This window comes from Odocoileus virginianus, chromosome 4 (assembly GCF_023699985.2).
Source record: "Odocoileus virginianus isolate 20LAN1187 ecotype Illinois chromosome 4, Ovbor_1.2, whole genome shotgun sequence".
Taxonomy (NCBI): domain Eukaryota; kingdom Metazoa; phylum Chordata; class Mammalia; order Artiodactyla; family Cervidae; genus Odocoileus; species Odocoileus virginianus.
The window spans coordinates 51,978,324-52,003,993 of record NC_069677.1 but is presented as its reverse complement, the minus strand read 5'-3'; the positions used below and the strand labels follow the sequence as shown (position 1 = coordinate 52,003,993).

The window sequence follows — 25,670 nt, the reverse complement described above, 5'->3', positions numbered from 1 at the left end:
TCTTCCCCATAAGACATACTGGACATCTACTGACCTCGAGGACTTATCTTTTCTGTGTATAGGAAGGTACAGGAGTCTGGGCTCACTGAAACCATTCCTTTCATATGCATTTCTTTTTAAATTTAGCTTCAGCTTTCTGAATTAGTTGATTGATACCTTTTATCAGTTTTGGAAAATTCTCAGGCACTATCTCCAAACAATGTTTCTACCCTACTTTCTCTTCCTCTGGGACGTCAGTTACAAGTATGTTAGATCTTCTCAGTGTATCCTGTATCCTCCTGCCTTTTACCTTCTTTTCTTTATTGTCCACCCCTTTGTTTCCCAGTGTTTTGTTCTGTAACTTTTGTTTTGGGTAACTTTTGTTTTGTTTTGATTTGATTGTTTTTCTGACTTAGATTCAAGGTAAATAATCCTATATTTATCTTCAATTTAGTTCTTTCTTTTTTAAAGTTTCCAGCTATATGAAAAAGTATTCAAGCTTGCCTTTTATGTCCTGGATCATAATAATCATAATTACATAATAATCATAATTATTTTAAAATCTATTTTTGATGATTCCAGTACCCATTACTTCTCAGTCACTTCTGTTATGTATTGTTTATCCAGTATTTTGTTTCTTTTCTCTCTTTTACTCATGTGCCTGTTTATTTTTGACTGAGTGCTAAAAATTGTGCATTAAAAATTGTGGAACAATTCTAAGCACAGTATAATATTATTTTTCGAAATAATTTTTCTAAACCATGGAGGGTCTAGATTTGCTTCTTTACTGCTGTGCGCATGCTCAGCTGTGTCTGGCTCTTTACGACCCCTGTGACTCTTTGTGACCCCTGTGACTCTTTGTGACCCCCTGTGACTCTTTGTGACTCAGAGGACCCACCAGGATCCTCTGTCCATGGAATTTACCAGGCAAGAATATTGAAACGGGTTTCTTTACTGGTGAGGGGCTAACAATCCTGGGTTACCTTAATTCAATTTAAGGGACAGATATGTTTTACACTGAACTTCAGTTCCTAGAAGAAACACGTTATTTTCAAACACTTTGATTCTTAAGGTATGGTCTCAACTCAAAGCAGTGAGACATTTACTGTTTCATTTGTTTTCTATTGGCTGGCGCTATACTCAATTATTACTTTTTTTTTAATCTAGTTGTGCAAAACTGTGAAAAACACTGTTCCATCTCAGGCTCTCAGACATCTCTTCAAAAATGAGCGTATGACCCTGGAGGAACAGTGCTGCAAATTGAGGGCTCACTTCCTAGGTGATCTTTTTCTCCTGGATTTTGACCCTTTGATGTTCCACTATTTTTATTATATTATCTTCCTTGCTTTTTCTGTTATTCACAGTAGAAATTTTGTTCTGAATTATGCAGTCTGCTGGGGCTTCCTAGGTAGCTCAGTTGGTAAAGAATCCACCTGCAATACAGGAGACCTGGGTTCTATCCCTGGGTTGAGAGGATCACCTGAAGAAGGAAAAGGCTATCCACTCCAGTCCTGGAGAATTCCACAGACTGCATAGTCCATGGGGTCGCAGAGAGTCGGACACGACTGAGTGACTTTCACTTTTGGAGGAGGGCAGGGCAACCTACTCCAGGATTCTTGCCTGGAGAATCCCATGGACAAAGGAGCCTGGCAGGCTACAGTCCATAGGGTCACAAAGAATCGGACACAACTGAAGTGACTGAGCACATTTAGTCTGCCATTATAGATAAACCAAGTCTTTCTCATTCAAACTCATAAGGTCTTTTGGTCATTTTTTTTTTTTTAATTTCTTAACCATGGTATAGCTGAAAAGAAGTTGCTGATCATAGATTTAGTTTATAAATTTTATCTTAAAAGAGGTAAAAAGGATTTAAAAATTATATTTCTAGCTTTTCAAGGTATAATTCAGAAAGAAATATTTATTTTTGTTTAATTTTATTTTTTTTTAGAAATATTTACTTTTAAGGCAAGATAACAGGATCCCGTGTTGATTATGTGATTGATTTTTTTATGCCAACTGATCTCAGCAAATTTTATACCATATCATCATCTTATAAAAGATGCAATAGTTGTTATCAGGCAAAAGCAACCAAACTATAAAATAATATTTAACAAAAATTATTTAGAATCACACAGTGTCATATGATGACCTTTCTGTCAGTGAGACAATTAGAATGTAGCAGTTAAACGTAGAGTCTTTGGCAACAAAAACACCAGTGCTTGACTTGTAGCCCATCATTTCCTGGGACAGATTAATTTCTCCAACCTTTAGTTTCCTCATTTGTAAAACGGTATTCATAATACTATGTACTAAATCAAGAATATCTTGAGGATAAAGAAACACTGTTTAGAAATGATTTATTTAACACAATGCTTGGTATCTGATAAATATTTAATAAAGATATTTATTATTAGCCATTATGCTAGATCACAGTTTTCCAACCTTAGCTCTTGACATTTTGGACTGAATAACTTTCTCTGAGAAAATATCCTATATATAGTAAAATTTTCAGAGGTTATCTTGACCTCTGTTCATCAGATGCCAGCAGTATCCCCTCAGTGAGACAACTAAAACTGTCTCTAGACATTGTCAAATATTGCCTGGAAAACAAAAAATTCCTGGTTGAGAACCTCTTTGCTTGAAAATCATGTATATATAATTAGTCATCAAACTCAAGTGGGAAAGATGCTATATTTGAAGTTAGAATACTTAAATTAATATGTTAGATTTTATCATTATTAATCTATGAGCTTCAGAAAATTCCTTAATTTCTCCCATCTCAGCCTCCCCACTGTACATATACACACACAAATACATATATATGTTCATATGCTATATAAATGTGGTAAATATATGTAGCTATTTAATATATGTGGCAGTTCTTAGTATCTTTAAAAGGATCATACAAGAACAAACTGTGAAAAATAGCTTTGTAAACTTTCTCAATATTTCATTGATCTGATAAAGAAGAAAATAATAATTGCTTACCTGTTAATGACCTACACCCTGCCCTCCAATTTTGAGGAATATAGAAACAGAATGCTTGTCATTACATAACATTTTACAGTGAAATAGAATCTGTAGGTCAATCCAGTGGTAGACAAAAATTAGGTAGAGCCAAAATTACTCTTGTAAACCATTAGAAAGATGCTTAACTGGAAACCTATTAGTGATCTCCGAGTAATTAAGATATCCAGTTTTAGTTCATATTGGAATAGATACCTGTTTCTTCAATTGAGGACCAGATGAAGTGTTTGGGGCCATGGTGTTTTTTAAAAAAATATATTTAACAACTGTATTAACCCTCCAATTTGCAAAATGCTCAATGATGAGAGGCATAGTGACCAGCTTAAAAAAAAAAAAAACTGGCTAAAGTCTGTGTCTCATTTCCCGTGTTCATTCTGTGGCATATGCTCAATTGTACAGCATGATGAGGAACATCACATGCTGGTTGTATTTATTATTCATTTAACCACACATAACATGTTGAATTACAATTCAGTTGTGTTAATGGGACTTCGCATACTCTTCTATTCCTTTGCCTTTGAATATGCTGGTACCTTTACCTAGAAAATCTTTCCCTGCAGTCTACTCAGTGAGTTCCTAGGTATCTGGACTAGTTTCCCAAGGAGATCTTTAGCAAAGTACCACCACTGGCCACTTAAAACAATCACGAAATGTATTGTATCACAGCTCTAGAAGCTAGAAATTCAAAAGCCACGTGTAAATAGGGCCAGGCTCCCTGTAAAGCCTGTAAGGGAGAATTCATTCTTGCCTCTTCTAGCTTCTGGTGCTTGTTACCAACCCTTGGCATTCCTTGGCTTGTAGGAGCACCACGCTCATCCTTGCCTTGACTGCCGCATGCTCACCTTCTCCCTGTGACTCTGCTCTGAGTCCTTCCTCTTCAAGGATGCCAGGCATATTAAATTAAGACTCATTCTATGCCAAGGCTTCCCAGGTGGCTCAGTGGTAAAGAATCCACCTGCAGGGCAAGAGATACAGGAAATGCAGGCTCAGTCCCTGGGTCGGGAAGATGCCCTAGAGAAGGGAATGGTACCTACTCTAGTACTCTGGCCTGGGAAATCCCCTAGACAGAGGAGCCTGGAGGGCTATGGTCCGTGGGGTAACAGAGCTGGACACAGCCGAGTGCCTGAGCATGCATGCACTCCAGTAGGGCCACATCTTAATTAATTGTGCCTGCAGTGACCCTATTTCCAAATAAATTCTTAGTCTGAGGTTCCAGAAAGACATGAATTTGGAGAGGGAACACTATTAAGCCCAATAAAGTAGCGTTTGGCAGTTTCTTCAAAGATAATCTGTGTGAACTCTTCTTGTTTTTTTTTTAATTGACCTCTTTGGGCATTCTTTCATCAGGGTAAGTTTTGAACTATCTAACTTAAAACATGAGCATTATGACATAAACACAATCTACCGTGTAGGAGGTGCCTTAGACAGGCAGTCATCATCCAGAGCAACCAAGGCCGAGGTGAAGTGAGAGAGGTTAACTAGAGAAGCTTTCCATACATAGTGAGACACTGTGGTTGCAAAAGAACAGTGGCTTTAAACATGAACCTAAGTTGTACTGATATGGGCTGATGTCCCTAATTACTATCTCTGCTGTATATGGAGCTACTTTGGCACGGGCAGCTCCATATGTATAGTGCCTTCCAGGACGAATAAGGAGGGACTGATATTTTTAAGCCACGCAGGAGCTTCTAGCTGATTCACTTAATGAGTCAAGGAGTGTTAGAGCAAGAAAGTGTGCTGGATATCATATAGTCCACCTCTCATTTTGTAGAAGTGAAACTGAGGCTCCCAGTTTAAGTACCCTGTTTCAAAAATCAACTTTCAAAGACTATGTAATGACAGAAAATAAGTGTTTTCCAGTATTTATTTCTTAAAGAAATATATAGAATAATGACACAATCTCATTTGTAAAATAATATGTTGTTGTTGTTTAGTCGCTAAGCGGTGTCTGACTCTTTGAGACTCCATAGACTGTAGCCCACCAGGTTCCTCTATCCATGGGGTTTCCCAGGCAAGAATACTAGAGTGGGTTGCCATTTCCTTCTCCAGGGGATCATCGCAACTCAGGGATTGAACCTGCGTCTCCTGCATTGGGAGGCAGGTTCTTTACCACTGAGCCATCAGGAAAGCCCCAAAATAATACATATAGACAAAGAAAAAGAGTACAGGATGTACATTGAAGGGAAATGATAGCACAAATGAACACAGATGATTCTTGCTTTCCTTGAATTTTCTGATGTTTCCTATCTCCTATAAATAAATAATATGAGCTGTTATGATTGACCCCAAGGTTGGGCACCCTAAACTTGTTTGCTCATCTCTCCTTGCTTACCAATTGCCAATATTGAAGGCACCCCCATGTAAACTCTCGTTTCCTGTGGAGCATAGTTTTAAAGTAATTAGGATACATATTAAAGCAGCTTTTCCCAAATTTCAGTCGTGTGTGTGTGTGTATATATATATATATACATATATTTGGAGGAAAATTCCTTTACAATGTTGTGTTGGTTTCTGCTTGTACAACAACATGAATCAGCTATAAGTATATATATATCCCCCACCTTATAGCCTCCCTCTCATCCACCCCCCATCCCACCCCTCTAGGCTCTAGGCCATCTCTGAGCACTGAGCTGAGTTCCCTGTGCTATAGAGCTGCTTTCTGCTAGTCACATTTGTATATTATGTTAGTGAGTTTGGCATATCTGAGTATCAATGGAATATTACCTTATTGAACGTTTTTAAAAATTATTTTTTAATAGACACTTTAACAAGCAAGATATAAGGATAAAAAGACAGCACATGGAAAGATTCAAAGTCACTAGTGCTTAAAATAATATATAAATTGAAATCACAATGAGGCATTACTACGTATCTGATCCAATGGCTAAAATTAAAAGATTGACCATGCCAGTGTTGGCAAGGAGGTGGACCAAAGAGACCCTTTGTACATTACTGGTGAAAAGAAAGAAAGCTATAGCCACTTTGAAAAACAGTTTGGCAGTTTGTTGAAAAGTTAAACATGTACCATATTCAATCATTGCATTCCTAGGTATTTATCCAAGAGAAATGAAAGCATATGCTCTTGTAAAGACTTGTACACTAATTTTCATAACAGTTTTATTTGTCATAGCCTAAATGGGAAACAGCACAAAGACTAATGGATAAGCAAACTGTGGTGTATCCATACAATGGAACACCACTCAACAACTTAAAAAAAAAAAAAAAAAAGAATGGACTTTTGCTATTAAATGGATGAATAACTATTTTAAGTGAAAAAGCCAGGCAAAGCCAGATTTACACTTTTATAAATCTAAGTAACTAACTACATATTAATAAATATACATATATATATGTGGTTACATTTACATAAAATTCTAGAAAGTGAAAGCTATCATATAGTGAGTGAAGTCGCTCAGTGTGTCCGACTCTTTGTGACCCCCTGGACTCTAGCCCACCAGGCTCCTCCATCCATGGCGTTTTCTAGGCAAGAGTACTGGAGTGGGTTGCCATTTCCTTCTCCAGGGGATCTTCCCAACCCGGGGTTCGAACCCAGGTCTCCCGTATTGCAGGCAGACGCTTTACCGTCTGAGCCCCCAGGGAGCCCATAGTATAGTGACAGAGAGCCAGTTAAATGTTGCCTGAGGGTAAGAGAGAGAGAGGAGGGCCAGAGAGAAAGAGTATCAAGGGGCAGAAGGAATTTTTGGAGAGTGATGGATAAATTCATTATCTTGCAATGATTCTTCCATTGATATGTGCATATGCCAAAATGTATCAAGTTGTACACTTAAATATATGTCAATTAAACATTAATAAAGTTGCTGAAGCCAAAATAATCCCCCCCCCCAAAACTTGGATACCATAAGCTTGCCTGATACAGCATCATCGGTGTTATTATCAACTACTTTGCTGGAAGTCTCTGGACTTATAAACACCTTTCCCATTCTAGTTGGCCCACCACACACTTAACAAGTTTTACTAAATTTAGTGTAGCATGAGTAACATTTGAGACCACAGAAGTCTACAGCAGTAGGGAATTATTGAAAGTTTTTGAACAGCTGAGGAGTGAAATAATCTGAGCTTCTATTTAAAACAATCTACCAGAGAGTAAAGTGAACAATAAGTTGGCATAAAGAAAAGATGAAATTGTGCATTTGTAAGAATAAGAGTTAAAATGTTAGTATAATAATTCAGAAAAAGTAAGAGCATTCATGCTGGTTAATGTTAGCTTTGGAATGGGGCAGAGAGGAAGAATTCAGCAGATCCTATAGAGGTAAAAACATTAGGACTTGGAAACCTATTGTATGGTTAGTAATAAAGAAGTCATTAAAGATCACTTGAATGTGTAAAGCCTAGGTGAACTGGGACAAAGGTGATTCTATAAAATGTATGGGTTCATAAGAGCATGGGTATGTGGAGTGTCCTGCAGATAGAAAGAAGGGTGGGTCTACCACTCAGGAAATACATTGGACAGACTGACATCAGTTTGACAGTTGTCTGTCATGATGAGATCATAGCTGAGATAATGGGAATGGATAAAAATAATCAAGGAAGAAACAGTAGAGAGGTGAAAAGAGAAGGAAAGATGCGTTGTTTACTAGACACACAGAGGGAAAAGACAACAGGCAAGGCCAGCATAGGCACAGTATTAGCATAGCACGGCAGAAGCTGAGAGTTAAAAGTTCAAGAAATAGATGTGTTAAGGATTTCAGGAGAAGAAATAATGGAAAAAATTGAAGGCTTTCAGTAACAGAGTGGACAACTCAGAGTTGAGAGCTTTGTCCAGGCCCAGGATAAGGCTAGAGGGAAGATGAACATCCCTGTAATTAAAGAGCACTAACCTGACCCATTTGCTCTGAGGCACTTTAGAGGAGTATTAATTTCTTGCTAGAATGTGAAATGGTGCCCTAGCAATTTATTGAAGATACTGGAGGAGGAGAAAAATTGTACTTTATGGAGAAATCTTTTTTACTTTTATATTAACACCCACTTCAAAGAGTTCCTGGAGAAATTAATCTGGCCCTGAATTCCTTAGCAGAAAGAAACTCATTGAGTCTCAGATGAGTAAGAAGCAATACCATCAGCTTAACAAACTGAGAATAGGCTCCATTACCTTTGGCTATTTTAATACCCAGATACTGACTCAATTTGGCAAGAATGAGACTGAACCTATTCCTTATCTTTGTGATGTCAGGCAACCCCAGCAAAAACACCTCTTTGGGATTTGCCTTCCTACCCAGCTCCAGAAACAGCCGGATATGAGCATAACCAGAGAGAACAGGAAGAGATTATTTTCCCTTTGGAATGTAACTGCCACCTCTACCCAAAACCAACAGATATCACAGGTGGACTAGGGGAAGAGACAATAACTTGTCTGCTGCTGCTGCTGCTGCTAAGTCGCTTCAGTCGTGTCTGACTCTGTGCGACCCCATAGACGGCAGCCCACCAGGCTCCTCTGTCCCTGGGATTCTCCAGGCAAGAACACTGGAGCGGGTTGCCATGTCCTTCTCCAATGCATGCATGCATGTATGCTAAGTCGCTTCAGTCGTGTCTGACTCTGTGCGACCCTATGGACAGCAGCCCACCAGGCTCCTCTGACCACAGGATTCTCTAAGCAAGAATACTGGAGTGGGTTGCCATTTCCTTCTCCAAATAACTTGTCTATACAGATGCAATTAGTTTGATAGAAGTAAAAACATGGCAGACCACACAGCTTAATATTTCTGAGGCTTTCAATTACATCAATTTTGCCCTAGTGAAATGTCTTTAATTTTCCTGGCCCAGTTTTGAAAGTTACAATGCATTAATGTGTATTGAACAAACTTGTGAAGTAATATTCCCAAATCACTATACTTGAAAAGATTTTTTACATTAAAAAATATCTTCTAGCAATGAGCAGTTGGTTTTATTTAGGAATTGGCATTCAGAAATTTTAAACATTATTAAAAATATACACTAAAAGCCACTAGGTACATATATCTACTTGTACAGATCAGATTGAATTTTTTAAAGTTTTCTTTACAATTGAACTTAAAGAATGTAGGTAAATGTAATAATCTGATTGGTAAGAATGACTGGTGGAAAGGATTAAGATGGATGGGGTTAAAGTTCAGCTTTATCTTTGCAAATGAATTGGTAGAAACTAAAGCAGAAAACATGAGTCTAAAATCAAGATATTTATATTTCACTTGGCACTTTTGCTGGAAACAATTAGACATTCAAAAGAAGTCAGGAATCAGTGATATTTAAAATATGAGTATATCAAGGTAAGATACCAGCTTGGTAAGATACCAGCCCTTTCAGGGTTGCTTAGAAGATACATTTCTTTCCTTCATCGTGCTTCTCCTTGTTTTGACTATTTGCAAACATCCCTCTTCCCCCTCCACAGTCAGATTCAGAAAGTACCAGATACTTAAAGGTAAATTGTTCCAAGGCTGAACAGCTGTCCCTAGTCTGGATTCTTCCCATGGCTGTTGCTTTGTAGTATTCAACTCCCCACTCTTACTCAAGAGCCAAGGCCACAGATGTCCACAGGAAATGCATCCGAGAAGTCTACGGGGAGTGAATCAGATGCACATGTTCCTTGGTATGTGGTGATGGGCATCCTCAAAGTGCCGGCCGCAGGCAGGGCTCCCTCAGGCCAGAATTGGTTCCAGGCTTGTGAATGCCGACTGTCTGCACAAGCTGTGCTGGAAAACCGCCTCTCCTTCCCCTTCTCAGTGCAGTGTCAATGATGGAATGTTAGGGTGTTGCTGAGACGAAACATGTAATCATCTTGGGGACGTGAGGGATGAGCACATCTTTGTAACTGAGCTGAGTCATGTTCTCATGTGAGGGGTGAGTGCAGCCTGTTCCCCAGACGGATTTTCCTGCCCTATAATGTCAGAGCACATGGAACAGTTTAGCCAGAGAAGAGGCTTAATTCCATGTTTTAAAATGCAATTTTCAGTCAATTATAGTCAATCAAAAAATCACTTGATGAGTGGAGCTTGGTGTTACAATGTTTCTGAGGCTTATTTGTATCAAAATCACAATTAATGATTGCCTTTGGCACATAACAAATATTTAGATGTTTTGCCAGTTTGTCAGAAACAACAAACATCCCACTGTTATGTTCTGTCATTTGACAGAAATGCAGCAATTTCAACAATTTGTTCTACATTCTATCTATAGCTCACCACCACCAAATGCTCCCTGTCTCAGTGAAGTGATCCACCTACTTGCCCCAAACTACAGGAGTCATTCTAGATTCCTTCTTCTGTACCTTCAATACTAAAAAAAAAAATCCAAAGTCCTGTGATTCCACCTCAAAAATCTCTCCTTTGATTGCATTAGATCTTTTGCTTTTAAGGCACCTCTCATCAGAACTATTGCACTAGCTTTCTAACAGGTCTCTCCATTTTTGCCTCCTCCAGCCGTGCTTCCCATTACCATCCACGCAGCAGAGGTATTCTCATGTACCATTCTGGTATTATTGCTCCCTTGTGCAGATTTTACCATGCTATCTACTGCATGCAACCAAATGCAAACAGTTTGTAGCACATACAAATTTCATTATCTGGTTCCTACCTCTTCAGTCTTCTCCTGAGAAACTTCCTCATCTCTCCTGCCTCCTTGTGCCTTTTACACTTCAGCAATAACTAACCACTCAAAGTCATCAAAATATTACAGTGTATCTCATACAATATTCAGGACATAGAGAAGGTTCTCTATGTTCTCTCCGTCTTAACTGCTCTTATCCTCTCTTTTATCTGCCAAATACCTCAAATCAAATAAGATATATTAAGTGATGAAGTGTTCTGATGTACCCAATGATAAAAAAAAAAAAAATGCCCTGTCATATATTTCAAATGAACTTTATATTTTACTCAATTATAAAAATAACTATGTTATATTGTAAAAGTTTGTATTTGTCTTAGCCACTAAACTATGACTTCCTTGATTACCTAATCATCTTATCTTTTGTTTTCTTTTTATCTACACAATCCTGCAAAGGGTTTGCTTGCTTTTTCACTCAAAATTTCTTTCTGAGTCATCCATATTGATTTGTTTAGCTGCAATTGGTTATTTTACATTCTGTGTAACATTCTAGGATTCCATTTTATGAATGTATTAGAATAGTTCATCCAATCTTCCATAAGTTGACTTTTGTGTCTTGTATATTATTATTATTATAGACAATGTTGCCATGAAGTCTTTCACACATCTCCAGATGCACATGTGCACAAGTATGAATTTGAAGGTAGAATTGCTGGAATGTCAATCATGTACTTCAATTTTTCTAGACAATGCAAAAATTTTTCAAAATGATTTGCTAAAGTGTAGCGCTTATTTTTCTTTTCAAAATTCTATTAGCCAGTAATAGGACAATAGAAACAGTGAGAGACTTTATTTCTTGGGCTCCAAAATCACTGAAGATGGTGACTGCAGCTGTGAAATTAGAAGACATTTGCTCCTTGGAAGTAAAACTATGACCAACCTAGACACCATATTAAAAGGCAGAGACATTACTTTGCCAACAGAGGTCTGTCTAGTCAAGGCTATGGTTTTTCCAGTGGTCATGTACGGATGTGAGCGTTGGACTATAAAGAAGCTGAGTGCGGAAAAACTGATGCTTTTGAACTGTGGTGTTGGAGAAGACTCTTGAGAGTCCCTTCAACTGCAAGGATATCCAACCAGTCTATCCTAAAGGCAATCAGTCTTGAATATTCATTGGAAGGACTTATGCTGAAGCTGAAACTCCAATACTTTGGTCACCTGATTCAAAGAACTGACTCACTGGAAAAGACCCTGATGCTGGGAAAGATTGAAGGGGGAGGAGAAGGGGACAACAGAGGATGAGATGGTTGGATGGTATCACCAACTCGATGAACATGAGTTTGAGCAAGCTCTGAGAGTTGGTGATGGACAGGGAAGCCTGTCTGTAGTCCGTGGGGTTGCAAAGAGTCAGACACAACTGAGCAACTGAACTGAACTGAACTGATTGGCCAGTAAAGATTTTTATTGGCCAGTGCCAGTTAAGTGCAATGTTTGGGGTTATCTTTTCAATGGAAATTAATAGAATTTCTGTCAGAAAAAGTTTATTTGTATTGTTTTAAACAATAATTATTTTGATTTTTATCAGTTTCCTACAAATTATGAAATGTTTGAATACATGTACTTTCCTATCAATTTCCAAAAATGGATAACTTTGCAGAGTTGTAAAATAGCATAGCCAATAAAGAGTCAACCAAAGTTGTACAGACCAATAGAATCAGAAAGTCCTGCAGGATCTGCTAGCCAGGGATCTGCAAGTTACCACTGGCTAGCCAGATCCAGCAGTAGCCTGCTTTTTAGATCCCACATACAAATTTTTTACGTTTTTAAGGAGTTGTAAAAAAAGGGGGGAAAAATGCAACAAACACATGTAGGCAACCCTAAAATGTTAACTTTCTGGTCCTTTACGGAACAAGTTTTCCTACTTCTATGCTAGCCAATTCCCTCAATTCCATTAAAAATAATCTCTTTTGTCCTTTACAAGGACAATTGTTTTTTCCTCCTGGTAGACTGAACAAATTAATACTTTTATCAGTGGTATGTAAGAAGTCAGGTGAGTAAAATTTGGTTTTATGTTGGAGTTTTAATTGATATTTACCTGTTAATTAATGCGATTGTGTATCTTATTATGTGCTATGGTCATTTCTATTTAAAATGAAAGTGAAAGTCACTCAGTCTTGTCCAACTCTTTGCAACCCCATGGACTATACAGTCCACAGGATTCTCTAGGCCAGGATATTGGAATGGGAAACCTTTCCCTTTTCCAGGGGATCTTCCCAACCCAGGGTTCAAACCCAGGTCTCCCACACTGCAGGTGGATTCTTTACCAGCTGAGCCCCAAGGGAAGCCCAAGGATATGGGAGTGGGTAGCCTATCCCTTCTCCAGGGGATCTTCCCAACCCAGGAATTGAACTGGGGTCTCCTGTATGGCCGGCAGATTCTTTACCAATTGAGCTATCAAGGAAGCCTATTTCTATTTAATGTCTGTTTATGTTTCTTATTCATTTGAAGTGATTAACTTGACTTCTATTTGCAGATCTTTATATACTCTAATAATTTTCCACTTTTATGTGTTGGAGATATCTTTCCCTAGTGCATTACTTATCTTTTTATTTTTTTTACAGTTGTTTTTTTTTTTTTTTTTTGGTAAGCAAATAGAATTCAATTTGTAATTATATTTATCAGCTTCTTTAGGTTTTGAACTTTTGGGGCTTTGAAATAATTCCATTTCATAAGATATTCTTTTATATTTATTTCTAACACTTTTAACACTTTGAAAATTTTTGCTTACCACATTTAAATTTCTAATTCACATATGGTTAATTTTTTGTACTGTATAGAAATGCAGTATTTCTATATATTTTATAGAAATATATAGAAATCTATAATAATATTTCTATATTTTCCATCTGAGGTTTTATCACTATTTAAATAATTTTAAATTATTTCTCTATCTATAAGCCAACTTTATGGATATATCAAGTTTTCTTAAAAAATGAGTCCATATTTTCTATCCCTATTTCATTTGATACATTTTCTTTGAACCATAAACTATTGCTAATTAGTAAATTATTTGTAAGTTATCTTCTAAAGGGTTAAATTCCTTCTACCTTGCTCATTTTCAGGATTGTCTCACTATAATTTTCTGTTTCTTTTGTGATTATTTTATAATCAGCTTATCATATTTCAAAAAAATATTTTGGGCATTTGATTGACATCTAATTTAATCTATAGATTAAGAATTTATATTCTTATAATATTAAATATTCAACTCTGAGTTCTTGATTTGTCTCTCAATTTACCTGGTTTTCTTCATAACTTTTGGGAAGATTTATAGCTTGTATGTTTTTTATGAGATTTACTTCTAGCAAAAATATCTTTCTATGTCCATGATTATATTATATAATTATCTATCTATACATATATCAACCTAAAAAATAGTCACAACCTAAAAGTTGAGAGTTGTGTTTTATTTGGTGTGTATTTTTAGGACTTCAAGCCTGGGAGACAGCATCTCAAGTAACCCTGTGAGAACCTTCTCCAAGCAGATGAGGGGAAGAGGCAGGTTATATAGAAGTTTTGCAACAAAGGGCAGATAGTCTGAACATCAAAAGACTATCTTTAACTAAAGAAAGCCAGATATCCTAAACTCAGGAATTCAGTGCTTTTCTATGCATGGGAAGATGCAAGAGTCTGGGTTCACTGAAATCATTCCTTTCATGTGCATCTCGGCTGTCCAGGGTCAGTATCCTGTCTTATTTCACATTCTGAGCTTCCTTGCAGCTCACCATAGGGAGTGACTGCAGTCCTGATGGCTGCTAGTTCACAGATATTCTTCTTCCAGAGTTTCCCTTAGAGCTCATCTTAAAGGGATGCAATCGCTGATGACTGGGACATCTGTGTTTACTGATGTGGCAAGGAATATTTCATTTCTTCCATAACTATACTATATCTTTGTTACTGTAGACAGGTCTTTTAAAGGTTACACTTTCTAAAATTTTATTTCTGCTATATAAAGATACAATTAGCTTTTTAATACTGACTTTATATTCAATGATGTTATTACACTTTTACAAATGCTAACAATTTTTTATTGATTGCATTCATTTTCCTATATTAATGATCATGTAGCAGGGAAGGGCCAATTTTGACTCCATGTTGGATCTGTTGTTTTGACTTTAACTATAGCTTTTGTTATGTAATCTTACATAATGACCTGCTTCAGAGAACCCTGCCCACCTGTGAATGGCTAGTGAAACGAAGAAATTAATACAGCCTCTCCTATTTTGTGAGGTAAATAGCCATTTTACCTTACTTCCTCACCTCCTACCCCTTCCTGATTTTAAAAAAGAAACTGACATCTAGACCCTGGTGAGATGATTATTTTGTAACACTAATTGCTATCTTCTCTGGCTGCCGGCTTTCTGAATAAAGTCATTATTCCTTGCCTCAACACCTCGTTTGTAATGTTCTTGGCCTGTTGTCCAGTGAGTGAGCAGAGCAAGCTTGGACTTGGTAACAACCATACTATTTTCAAACAATGACAGTTTGCCATTATCTCCTTCATTCTTTCCTTCTTTATTCTTTTCTCCTTTTTCCTGCCATCTTTTCCCTGCCTCCTCACTTTCTCTTTCTTTCTTTGTTTAATTTCTAACTGGATTGTCTCAGTTCTTTAAATACAACACTTTTTGTACAAACTTGTATTTCTAGTTTTTGAATCATTTTTATATACTGCCTGCATTCAGTTTACTATTATTTTGGTTTTGTTTCAAAACTCACGAATGAGTTTGATCTTAATTTTCCCTTCAGATACTCTTCTGTTACTAGTGTCAAGGTTATATTAATCTCATAAAATGAGTTAGGAGATACTGTTCCTTATTTTACTCGCTAGGAATGTTTGTATGAGAATGGAATTGCCCATTAATAAGGTAGAATTTGCCTTAAAAAATGTCTATGCCTATTTCTTTTTTCTTTATGGGAAGATTCCTAACTGTTAAACTTATTTAATAATTATAAGATTATTTAGGTTCTCTATTTATTCTTGAAACAGTTTTTGTAATTTGTATTGTCCTAGGAATCTGTTCATTTTACCTAATTTCTTAAAAATATTGGATATAACAGCATATAACATTTTCATTATCTTTTAATTTCTGTTTTATTTTTTGTTTTTTTCTTTTATTCAAGCCATGCAAGGTTCAATTGTAACCCTGACTCATCCATCTTTTTAGTGAAGGAAAGTTACGTGGCTCAAAATAGCCTGGAGTTAAAACTCCCCTTCAGGTCCTCCCCACCATTCTATGCAAAACAGAGAACTCTCTCATCACCCAGAGAAAAAAATGGACTTTAAGGTTGATTACACCCAGTTCCCAGCAGGTCCAGCCTCTGGTCTATCTCCAAAATTCCTTGCCCCAGCCGTTTAAGAGATAACTACTCCAAGCAACCTTGGAGAAGAATAGGCCCCCTTAAGACAGTAACTTTCCACATACATGCCTTTATGTACTTACTCTTTTCTTGGGTAAGTGCAGCAGCTTGCTAATCTGACTGCTGCCCCTTCTCACCTCATTAAACGTGATCTGTTCCTGTAAAGTGCCAGTCTCATTCTTTTTCTGAACCTCGCCTTCTCTAACTCTCTTACCTTACATTTAGCCAGTTTTATTTGTCTTTTCAAAGATCCTACTTTGGATTTGTTGCTCTTGGTGACTCAGATGTTAAAGTGTCTGCCTACAATGTGGGAGACCCGGGGTTCAATCCTTGGGTTAGGAAGATCTCCTGGAGAAGGAGATGGCAACCCACTCCAGTATTCTTGCCTGGAAAATCCCATGGATGGAGAAGCCTGGTAGGCTACAGTCCGTGGGGTCGCAAAGAGTCGAACAAGGACTGAGTGACTTCACTTTCACTTTCTATTATATTTCATGAATTTATTATTATAAGGTAATTATTTGCTTCCTTTCATTTCGTTAGAATGTTTCCTGTTGTTCTTTTCTTAACTTTTTCGGTTGAATGCTCACCTCATGAAGTTTCAACATTTTTCTTTTTAAATTAAAAACATTTAAGACTGTAAGTCTCCCTCTAGATAAGTCAACTGATAGGCAGTATTTTCATTGTCATCCAGTTTTGTTTTTTTTCAACTTTCATCTTTGATTCATGTGTTATTTATTTAAAAACAATTCAACTGAGTAAGATATAAAAACCAACAATTCTTAAAAGCAGAAACATTCACCCTAGCAGGTAGATAAGAGCTCTGAAGATTTATATAGGGTAAGAGATTTTATAGATATGGAAGGAGGAACACGGAAGTTGTACAGACAAAAAAAAGAAGATAGATTAGTTATTGCGAGATTATTTTCCTTTGGCAGGTGTCCACCAGGCAGATTAACTAACTAGTGCTGATCAGGCAATCCTGATTGACTAGTTTAAAATTCCATTTCTGGAAAAGCCTAAACTGTAATTAAGTTCAGTTGCAGTTTAAAGTGTTGTGGGGATTAACATATGCTACACTCCATTTGGGGCCTGTATTCTTGTCTGTAACATATGTGAAAGTGTTTGTGTGCATCATTAAACAATTTCTAAGTGTACCTGTGGTTTTGATTTAGCTTTCTTTAGTTGCGTTACATTCCAAGAATATGTTATTTATAATGAAAAGTCTTTGAAATTCATTGGCACTTGTTTAACTGTTTGATATGTAATCAATGTTTATAAATATTCAGTGGATGCTTTAAAAATGTATTTTCTCCAGTTCTTGGGTAAAATGTTCAATATATTTCCATTAGGCATGCTTTTAATATTGTTTTTAGATCTTTTGTATCATTACTGCTATGTATACATGATTGGTCAAATATCATGAACAATGTATTCAAATCACCCATTATCATGGTGAATTATCATTTTCCTCTTGCAATTCTGCTGTTATTGTTTTTTTTACAGTACATATTTAAACTTTATAGTACTGGATCTAATCAAGTTTAGAATTGTATCACCTAGCTGAACTGATGGCTATCTTTCTTTGGTAAGTTTTAAGTTTATTTTGTCTGTTTACAATATAGCTACACCAGCTCTCTTTTGGTTAACATTTGTTTGAAGTATCTTTTTTTAACATCATTTTGCTTTCAACCATTGTATATTATTAGGTTGTATGTTTGTCTCTTGGGCTTCCCGGAGACATCTAAGAATCTGCCTGCAATGTGGGAGACCCCAGGTTCGATCCCTGCATCGGGAAGACCCCCTGGAGAAGGGAATGGCAACCCACTCCAGTATTCTTGCCTGGAGAACCCCACGGACAGAGGAGCGTTCAGGCTATAAGTCCATAGGGTCACAAAGAATTGGACACGACTGAAACGACTTAGCACGCATGTGTCTCTTAAATAGAAGATAGCTGGCTTTTATTTGTTGTATTACAATCGTTGTCCTATAATTGGAAAATTGGATCCAATTATCTTTATTGTAATTAATATATTCCTTTCCATCTGAGCCAACAGGGAAGCCCATAATTAACATATTTGGATTAATTTTTGCAATTTTATTTCTAGAATTTCATTTTTTCTCTTTCCTTATCATTAGATTGCCTTTAATTTAATTCTAGTTATTTTCCTTATGTAAAACTTGACCTTATACACTTTATTTTTTTTTTATGGTTAACTAGTACTTTTTACATGTATAATTAATTTAATAAGGTCTAAAATTAGTGTCATTATCCTCCTTTCCAACAACCTAAGTAAGCGCTTTAGAGTGTTTGAACTCTATTTAATACTTTCCTGAGTTACAAATCACCATTGCCTAGTATTTTAGTTGATCTTTTTTATTCCCATACATTTTTCTCATCAGTGTTTCCTTAGATTTACCTATATTGTTACTATTTTCTTTGCTTACTATTTCTTCTTGCATATAAGATCTCATATCTAGTATTATTTTGTTTCACAAATTCATTCTCAACGAGTTCCTTTAGTGAGAGTTAGGTAGTGATAATTCTCTCAATTTTTGTTTGGCATAGTCTAGCTGGGACCACTTTACTATGAATTTTTAACTTGGGAATTTTCAGGCTGCACAATTAGTATAAATCTCAGCCCTATATCCATCTGAGGTCTGGTCTGATCGTGAATTTTCACTGGAAGCTTTTTGGTATAAATTTGCTTACCTGAAGTGGAGGCTTAAAAAACAAATATATTTATGTATATATGTTTAGGGAGTAGGAAAGAGTGAAAGTGGGATTTGAGTTTTTTTCTTTTTTTCTAGTTCACCTTTTCACTGCAGATGTTCCTTTTTAGTCACCTCGACTTTATGTAGGAATCTGACCTGGCTTTCACCTTGTTCTGGACTAGGTTTTGTAAGGAGTCACAGATTTTGTTAAAATTGAAGCTCTAGATCACCTAGGCTTGATAAGACCTCCTGAGATAGGTAAATGTCACCAGGGCAGCACCACTTTCATCACTCAAATGCCTTTCTGGATTCTTAGCTTTCGGCTTTTCAGATTTTCCTTCCATTTCTTGCTAGCTTAGTGGTGCACTTAAAGGGCCTTTAAAAAATACTTTATCAAGAATTTGTAAGTGTTGCATACAAGGACAGCTTTGAAGGATCTACTCTGCATCCTTCTAGAACTTGCGCTCCACTCTTGATAATTTATGCATAGCAGCCGGGAGGACTCCTTTTGTTACCAAATGGGTACCCCTTCCAGGGCCCGAGAGCGGGCTCCTGTCTACCACTCAGAAATGAATTGTCTGAGGAGAAACACATGCTAACAGAGCAAAAGAATTTACTGGGAATAGGCACTAGGCGGAGAGCAGGAGAGTTAGGGGACTCAGGAGAACTGCGCTGTCATGAGGCTTGCAGTCTTAGGTTTTATGGGGATGGGGTTTTCTTTCTGGGTTGTCTCTGGCCAATCATTTTGCCCCTGCAAGATGATTCAAGACCCTTCCTGGCAGTGCACACATCTGTTAATTAAAGTGGTTTCCAGCACAGGGGTTTCTGGAAGGTTGGCAGACCATATTATGGGCTGGCATCCCCTCCCTCCTTTTGTCCCCTCCCAAGTTCTCCCAGTTAGTCTTACAAGACGTATCAGGGGATGGTATCTCCCATCTCTTTTTGACCCTTCCTAAATTCTCTGTTAGTTTTTAGCAGCAGCACTGTGCTCCTTGTCGCGACCTCCTGTTGTGTAGCAACTCATGCCTGGCCAACAGTTCCCTAACATTTTCTCCTCCATCTCTGTAACTCACCAAACTACCTGACTTTGAAAAACCTCTACAAACCTCAGTTTTCTGAGTTTCCTTATGTAGTGACTCTTTATTAGATCTATTATAAAAGAAATCTCCCCAGTTTACATAACCACTTTCTAGGAAGAGATTTGGCATTTTTGATAAAACCCTTAAATTTCTGGGGAACTTTAATGAGATTAAGATTGCTTGTAGGAAACACACACTTGACCAACAGCCAGAAGTCTCATTCTAAAAATAACTTTGCATTTTTTTTGTTGTTGTTGTTAACTGTATACTCTATATCCTTGGAGAAGGAAATGGCAACCCACTCCAGTACTCTTGCCTGGAAAATTCCATGGACAGAGGAGCCTGATAGGCTGCAGTCCATAGGGTTGCGAAGAATTGGACACAACTGAGCAACTTCACTCATACTCTATATCCAGTCTTTTTCTCTATGAAACTCCCTTATCAAAAGTGAATCTTTGAATTGGATTCCTGCAAAGTTTTTTTTTTTAATTGCAATTGAATAGACCTAAATCTATGACATATGCTCTGTTAAGAATAGTTTGAAAATTTTCATTAACAAATCTTAATTTTTAAGAAAATTTAAATGAATTACCTTTGTTTTTGTGTTTCAACTCTAAGTTTAGAGGCACTCTAAACAAATCAGACCATCTTTGTTTCTACCAGAAATAAGATATTCCTGAACTGCAAGGATAAATATTACATTCCAAAGGAAAATTTTCTTTTTAAAAATTTTGTGCAAATTTGAAAACAGAACCTAGCTTTAAAACATCCAAATAAAAATGTTAGGACCAGGACTGAGTTTTACTTACATTTCCTGTTGATATGCAAACTTAGTGATTATTCTGGCCAAGGTATTCCCCCTCCACCACTAACTTTCATCACATATAAATCAGAAGAAATGTATTAAACTTTTAACGTACATGGCTCCTTATGAAGAAACTGAGGACTGATTACATTAAAAAAAAAAAGACTTTTCTAGTTCATTTTAATTTATTGTTAATTATATAAGGTTGCAATAACATTCTGATGATTTAGCTGGAAAGTAATAAAAATTAAGTTTAGAGTGTTAGAAAATCTAGATTTCTCACAGATCGAGTAAATCACCATTCTATGCTTCAATCTTTCCTGTAAACTGAGGATAAGAGTAACTCTTATTTGAGTCAAAATGAATTGGGTTCAAATTCCTGAGCTGAGCTCCTTATGCTTATTTGTGGGATAATTACATTCATATTGTAATATTGTGAGGATGTCTGCACCATGCATCAAGAAAGAGTAGAGAACAGAGTTTGAGGAGAGTACTTCTGATTTTGCTATATAATCTAATTTTATAATGATTGTTCTTTTTCTTAATGTCTCTCCATTGTATCCCATTTACCCTTTCATTAGCAAGTATCACTTTTTCTCTTAGCTTTTCGCTTTCTTTGTTATGAAAAAGATTCAAAATTTGTCAATGCAAAGGGACTTCTCTCAAGCACTGAGTCATTGTGATGTTAAAAACAGTAACGGCAAACTCAGGAAAACTCAGCCTCTATTCCAGTATGAATACCCCAAGATGTGTCCTGTGTGTATATATGTGTATACATGTTGACAAACATAAGGAAAAAGAAATCGATGTTAAAGATGTTAAACCTATGTACTTGGCGTTGATTAACTGAACCAAAAATTATTGAAGAAAAAAAAAGAAATTATTGGAAGAGGTTTAGTTCTTCGAAACTGTTTTTTGTGCCCTTGAAAAGGTATCATATGTCTTACATGAAAATGGTATGTTGCGTGACTACATTAAAATGATGAGGGCCCAACAGACACATTATAGCTAATTTTAATAGGTAGAGCAGACACACTAGAGTTTCTTTTTCTCACTCCCCATTCCAGCCCCCCCAGGTATGCACATTACAAGATCCCCTAGAGTCAGAAGATGGAAGTGAAGAGTTTCAGTACAGAATGTAGCTCTGGACATCCCCAAGAAAAAGAAAGGAAGGGGAGAAACAGACGAGAGGGTAAGAGAGAAGTGGGGGGAGGGGAGGAACAGAAGGAGAGAAGGAATAAAGGGAGCTAGGGATTGCAAGAAAAGAATGAAAAGAAAACACATAAATGAAGGAGAGAAAGAAAATAAAGAAAAAAATGAGAAAGGAAGGAAGCTTCGCTGATGGGAGCGAGAAAAAGGGAGAGTGTGAGGAAGAGAATTGTTTTTGTCTCAGGTCCATTAGGAAGAGAAATAGAACCTTTATCAGCACAACAGAATCTCGAAGAGGCAATGTATTGTTTTCTTGAAAGCCCAGAAGCTAAGCAATTCCAAGAATGTTTGGCAAAGACCTTTTGAGAAGGGTGAGGTGGGGGCGGGTGGGGAGGACTTTCTCACCCCCCTAGCCCCCAGCCCTGGCCCCATCACAGGATGTGAGAGGATTTGGGAGACCAAGAGGAGACCTTCAGGTCACTCAGGGAACTGCTCCTCTCGCTGGTCCTGCAGAAGCGAGGCGGGGTGGGGGGTGAGAGCGCCCAGACGCGCGGGGCGCGGGGATGTGCAAGTGGCGAAGCTGGACCCAGCGCAGGCGGGAGCAGCCGCCCAACTCCCGGCGCGGGATCTGCTGAGAGGCCACGGTGAGTCTCTCCGGATGCGGGTCAAGAGATGCTCTGGTTCCCCGTCGCCCCCGGGGCCCCGGCCGAGGCGGGCCCGGAACCTCTCCGGAGTCCGGCCTGGGCTCTGCGCTGCCACCCGCCTGCGCGCCTGGGCGGACGCACGGACCCACCCGCGCTGCTGGGCTCCCCGCCGCCCGCCGGCCCCGTGCGCTCATTGGTTGGGGATGTGTCTGCTCAGCAGCCGCCAACTTCCCCCGAATCCCACGGGTGAGTCCCGGGAGAGCGAGCCGGCACCTGGGAGCTGAGGGAGATGGGTCCAAAGGGCGTGAGACCTCCCCGGGGGCGGTGGGAGCTGTTGGGACGGGACCTGGAGGGCAGAGCTGGCTGCGGGGCGCGGCTGCCCGGGAGGTGCGCGGAACCCGGTCGACGACTCAGGTCCGGCGCGATCCGAGCGCCCGCGACCTCGCGGGCCAGGGAGGCGTGCCCTGGGAAAAGCCGAAACTGAGACTTAAAGAGTGAGGGACCAGGGCAGCGAGGGTAACCTGGAGGAGGGCGCTGCAAGTGATGTGAGGTCGACTCTCCAGGTTCATTTCCATAGCTTTCCCGCAGCCTCTTCCTCGGAGAGTTAGGTCTGGTTACTGAGGTCAGCGGTACCAGATTGCAGCGGGGCTGATCTGGGGACTGGGAATTTGCCATTCCGCTGGACAGACACAGTGTTTTGTATATTTAAAGTAAGGTTTGTTTTCATTTTGGCTTCTGTCAGATTTTTCTTCCCTTTTGTAGCTCACTTTTCTATTTTTACTTTCCCTAACCTGAAGATCTTTTTATGATCCCACCTCTTCATCTTGCTTTGAACCTTAGTTTCCTCTTACATAATTTATGCTGATAGAGCGCTTAAATCTCTCGAGGGTTGGTTGGTGGGAGTGGGGTGGGTAGTTCTTTAGCAGATGAAAGTTTCCTTAATCGGTCTCAACCAGTTTGTATTATTCGAACAAAAGGGTAATTGCAACCGAACTGTTCTCTTTAGCCACTTGATCAAGCCTACCCCTCCCCGATATACGATGCAAATAGTAATTTTATTAAACTGAAAAGTAGTACCTTGATTTGCGTTGTCAGCATTTGGAAGTTGCTAATCCGCAAATCGGCTATGAAGGCATCTACCTTGCATTATTGCTGGGTTTCAGTACTTACAGAATATTGTCCCACAGTTTCTTGCGCTCCATGCTGTGTCTTTTGTTGTATAGCTGCTACACTGCATATGGGAGTAATGTGGTTGGGACTTTGTGTTCAGAACTCCGTATATTATTAATAGATCCTGTAAACACCTTCAAGTTAATGTCTGGGGAAACAAGGAGGTGATTTCTCTAGCTTATGTGCCTCCTCAGATCTGCAGCTACCATCTAGTATATGTGCTGCCATCTAAATATGGGACCTGTTACCATCTTTTTTGAATATAAGTATAGTTGATTTATAATATGTGTCAGTTTCAGGTGTATAGCATAGTGGTTCACTATTTTTGTAGATTATACTCCCTTATAGGTGGAACCTGTTTCTCTTGCTTTCTATGCCTCAGTTTCCATAATACAAACTGTAATTGCATAGACTAACCTCAGGGACTAATAGAAATGTTAATGTACTGTGAAGTTGAACATTGCTTGGATTTATAGACTTCTTTTTAACAAACCAGTTATCCTCTGGATTCTTTGATTTGATGATGTGATAAAAGTAATGTGTATGCTCAACTGTTACAAAAATTGCTACTTTATATTGCTTGGAAACTCAGTTTCTACCTAGGCAAAATAATCATTTTTTCTTTTGGAGATGTTGTCTGAAGTCTGCAGTTTGTTAGGTTAGATGTTCTATTTCTCTTCTCGTGGAAGTGTCTACTTTTTTTTGCTTGAACTTGCCAACACATCTCCAATTGAGGTGAAATACTTTAAGGATGTAGGTATGTTTTGGCATATCCTGCTTTATAGGGGACTACAAGTATTAGCTGTATAATTTTTATATTCTTTTGTATAATTTCCTCCTTAACCCCTCTCCAAAATGGGTTGGGTGTGGTTGCATTGGGCGTCTAAGTATCTGAGAGACGGTGGTAAGTTTCTTCCTGAAATTCAAGATACTGACACTTATTTTCATATAAGAAAATAGTGAATCCACTGGAATTGACTGGAAATGAATGACTAAGTTAATTAGGTGGTTAAACATGCCTACCTCATTTTTGCTTTGGTGAATGTTGTTGAAAAATGTCTCTTAAGAGCAAAGATTGCAAATTACCAGGTGTTTACAAGAGGGGCAGATGGAGAGTTAGCATGTAGTTTAAAAATGATATTCTTTTGATGCAGGTAGAAGGACTAAGCCTCAGTCACTGCCTTCATTTACCCCTGTAATAATTTCTGCTGCCTTAGGTGCAGAACCATTCATTAAGAGCTCAACTCTTCAGTATCCCAATCTCATGGGTAAGGAGGAGAAACCTGGGAAAAGTACCCTAGAAGACAGAAGGATACACATGCCTACTAGTTTTCCTGTATAGCAGAAGCCTGGTGGCGCCAAAGAGCACCTTTAATTTAACCCTATGGCTGCCCTGGTTCCTGGCCCTAAGTTTTGCTAGAGAAACTGACTGTTGTTTCTAAGAAAGAACTAAAAAGAGAAGTGGGTCATAATATATCAGGAGAATGTTTCTCTAGATTGTCTTCTGAACTATTATTAGAGAAGGGACAGAAATACTCAGGAAAGGGAAATACTCAAATAAATGTGATTAATATTAAGATGTTTTTAAAGTCAGTCTTGAATTCATCTGGGAGAAGTGAAAAATTATTCTTTTTATTGTTTCCCTTTCTGTACAGCATACAAGCATTCACTTTGTTTCCACATTTTCTTTCCCCACCTACCTCCCCTGTTAAAACTCCAAGGACCACTATCAATGCAATTCCATATCATAACCCAGGAAAGAGGCTGTGAGATGAAGCCAACATGAGTTACATAACTATTAAGACATTTTAACATTCAGGTACATTACATTCTGTTTTTATTGAGTAGACACGGTTTTCATGGTCTAATAAAATATTTTTATTTGATAGTCTGTCCTTGGTTATAGCCTCATGTAATCAAGGGGACAGCATACTTAAAAATATGTATCCAGAAATTTAAAGTCCAGTTGTGGTTCACTTAGTAATAACTCAATAGGCATATTAAATTCCTAGTTATCTGCTGGCTCACCGGGCCGTCCTTTAAACATAGAATCCTTATCTACTTTATCCTGTGCCTCAATTTCCACAAAACACATTCTCAGAAAATTACAAAGATTTCTAACAGTAAGAGCATCTCTGAGCAGTCACTTTA

At 38.1% G+C, this 25,670-nt stretch overlaps 1 protein-coding gene across 5 annotated transcripts in view; it reads left to right on the top strand.

Annotated features, from left to right (window-relative positions):
• The first annotated feature begins 22,234 nt into the window (after window positions 1-22,234).
• MME (membrane metalloendopeptidase) overlaps window positions 22,235-25,670 on the top strand; it is a 106,381-nt gene continuing 102,945 nt past the window's right edge. For 2 of the 5 annotated variants that reach the window (XM_070466557.1, XM_020905835.2), the window contains exon 1: window positions 22,746-23,059. The gene's annotated coding sequence lies outside the window, so the exon portion shown is untranslated. Of the gene's footprint in view, window positions 22,350-22,492; window positions 22,596-22,745; window positions 23,060-25,167; window positions 25,339-25,670 lie in introns of those variants that run through there. The other 3 variants (XM_020905836.2, XM_020905837.2, XM_070466555.1) reach the window with 3 other exon arrangements.